Here is a 2,907-nt window from a genome sequence, read left to right as displayed (position 1 = left end):
AAAAATACCAAAAAAATCGAACCGAACCGAACTTGTAAAACATAGCCTCACTCACTTGAACCGAACTGGCCACAACCCCCCCTCGCGCGAACCGAACTCCCCTCCTCACGAGTCACGCACGCGGGCGCGACATTTCATTTCTATGTTCTATGTTCTTTGTTCTTCTCTCTCTCTATCTCTCTCTCCCGTCTCGGCATTTCATCTCGATTCGATTTCGAGTTCACAGATCTGGCGATGGCGAATACGAAGACGAAGACAAAGGCGAAGGGGAAGACGAAGGCTCTTCGAAGCTTCGTGGATTAGGTACTGGCCGAAGGCTTTTTGACTTCATCTCTTCATCTGTTCTCTCTCCCTTCACCATCCGTCGTTGATGCTGAAGAAGAAGACGAAGGCCGAAGACGAAGACGAAGATTGCGCCGATGATTTTTCGGTAAGTTTGCACTCTATTTCTCTTTTACATTGAAATTTTGAAACCTAGATCTACTAAAATCCAACCATTAGATGCTTTTAGTTTTTGGGTATGTGGGTCACCGTGGTTGGGGGAATCCGATGATGGGTTCCGATGATCGGAATCGCCGGCCGGCTAGGTGGCCAGCAGCAACAGCAAAGCCGGTCTCTTAGTTTGTTTCCAGTTCGGTTTTCGGTTTCGGTTCGGTTAGCATGGTTTAGGGTTCGGTTAGATCGGTTTCGGTTAGATCGGTTTGTTGGGTTGGTCGGTCGGTTCGGTTCGATTATTGCATTTGGTTCGGTTCACAATTTTTGGGCGGTTCGGTTCGGTTAAAACCGATTGCACACCCCTAAACGAGTGTACGCAAAACCCATTTTTAATTTCTTTTAAAAAATAAATTTAAAAATTAAAAATTTCAGTATTTTATCAATAATTTACCATTTTTTAGCCAATAGACGTTCAGTACCCTTTCGGCCTTAATAAAATTGGGCCTGGATCAGGAGGCTGCCGAAGACTGGGCCTAAGCCCAATAGACTGACGGATCCAGGTGAGCCATGAACCAGCGGTATGACCTAAATATTTATATATACTTGGAGATATATATGTGCGTGTGTGTATATATGAAACCCTAGTTGTATTCCTCTTCGCTTGAGAGGTAGGGTTTGTGTGCTCTTGTAAGCGGAGTTCGTCAAGACCGAAGCGGCAACGACAGAGTCCTCTCCGGCGCCGTCAAGATGGGTCGCATGCACAGCCGAGGGTACGTTCTCTATTCAACGATTCATTTTCTCTTTCCTCTCTCTGTCTCTTTATATTCATGTGTTCATGTTATTTGTATGTCTTATTCACAGTCGCATGCGATTTTGATTGATTTAGTGTTTCTGATTTTTTACAGTAAGGGTATATCAGCTTCAGCTCTGCCGTACAAGAGGACGCCTCCAAGTTGGCTCAAGATCTCTTCTCAGGATGTATGAAATGCACACAATCCTCCCGCCTTTCGCTTTTATTCATTGATATGCGCTATGTCTTTGTTTATATATGTACATATATTTTATGGTTTCTGGGTTTTATTCAATTGTTTTTCTTTTTATCTTCAGTTTGTGGAACTCTTGGGTGTTGATTTAGTATTCGAGTAGAGTGGCAGTCTTTTTTTTTTTTTTTTCTTATAAGAGATCTGGGGATTATGAAAAAGGAGTGTGGTTACGAAACATTATGTTCCTGTTCTGGATTCTAATAAAACAGATGTAACTGGGTACTTAATTCCTATATCGAGTTTTGCACGGTGTTATATATAAAATTATACTTATTGTGCCATTGTTGGAAGTCAATAGTCTATACCAAGAATTGTTCTTGGATTCCCTTTATGGCGTCTGTATCCCTATTTCTAAAAATGCTGTGATCGTCCAACTACAATGTGATATGACAGCAGAGTGTTTGCCACGAATTAAGTTGATTTGGCAGCATAGTTTTTGGATTGTGGTCTCCTTTTACTTTATTTTGGTCAGTTGTGACAGCTGAGCAGAACCTCATGAGTTTTTTCTTAGGAGTTAAACCTTTACTTGTTCTCTTACTGTTGGTGGTGAATGGAAACATTAGTAAGGTCAAACTTTTTCCATTTGATCCCAAGACTTAAAAAGGTATGTCTTCTTAACATTTTGTGTGTTGTACCATTGTCTATTGTCTCTTTACGAAGTTGGAGGAGGAGATTAACTTCTTCTGTGTATTTGTATTTGTATCAGAGCAAGTTATTATTTCAATTGTGCTAGGCATCTATCATTAAGTGCATGGATGCCTATTCTTGTTCCTTTCTTTGTTTCCTTTTTTGTCGTTTCAAGTGCAGAAGCATACAAAAACTACTTGTAGCTTATGTGGTGGCCTTACAGACACGAATACATCATGCACATCCATGTCTATTTTTTTGTGGATTTTTTGCATATTCTATGGTTTATTTTTTTTATTGGTAATTTCTTCAACTCATGCTTTACTTGATCATGTAGAATTCTGTTTCTTTCATTGTTTAAACATTTTTCTTTTTCTTTTTTTATGATTAGTTAAAGTCTTAAGTATTCCTGTTGTGACTTAAATGTTAGACCCTGTTATCCTCCTGGGTACCTTGAATCTGATAACTGTCTTCTTGTTCGTTTGAAAAAAGCTCCCAGTATGTTCAGATTATCAGATGGCCTGGTTGTGATAAAAAGAGTTTTCATATGTTATATTTTTCAGCCCCTATTTTTTCTATCATTCAGGTTGAGGAGAACATCTGCAAGTTTGCTAAGAAGGTATGACACCTTCTCAAATTGGTGTTATTCTTCGTGATTCTCATGGGATTGCTCAGGTGAATAGTGTTACAGGAAGCAAGATATTGCGCATCCTCAAGGGCCATGGTACCATTTATTTTCTATCCCTCTGTGGCATTTCAATCTCTTGTCTGAAATGCAGACAAATGAATTGATTCCACGCTT

General features: G+C 39.7%; 1 pseudogene; it reads left to right on the top strand.

Moving 5' to 3' along the window:
• The first annotated feature begins 1,059 nt into the window (after positions 1 to 1,059).
• On the top strand, positions 1,060 to 2,901 carry LOC127814009 (40S ribosomal protein S13-like; annotated as a pseudogene).
• Positions 2,902 to 2,907: the final 6 nt, after the last annotated feature.

Source organism: Diospyros lotus, chromosome 12 (assembly GCF_014633365.1).
Source record: "Diospyros lotus cultivar Yz01 chromosome 12, ASM1463336v1, whole genome shotgun sequence".
Classification (NCBI taxonomy): Eukaryota; Viridiplantae; Streptophyta; class Magnoliopsida; order Ericales; family Ebenaceae; genus Diospyros; species Diospyros lotus.
The sequence above is the reverse complement of the archived record's forward strand: the minus strand, read 5'-3'. Positions and strand labels throughout refer to the sequence as shown.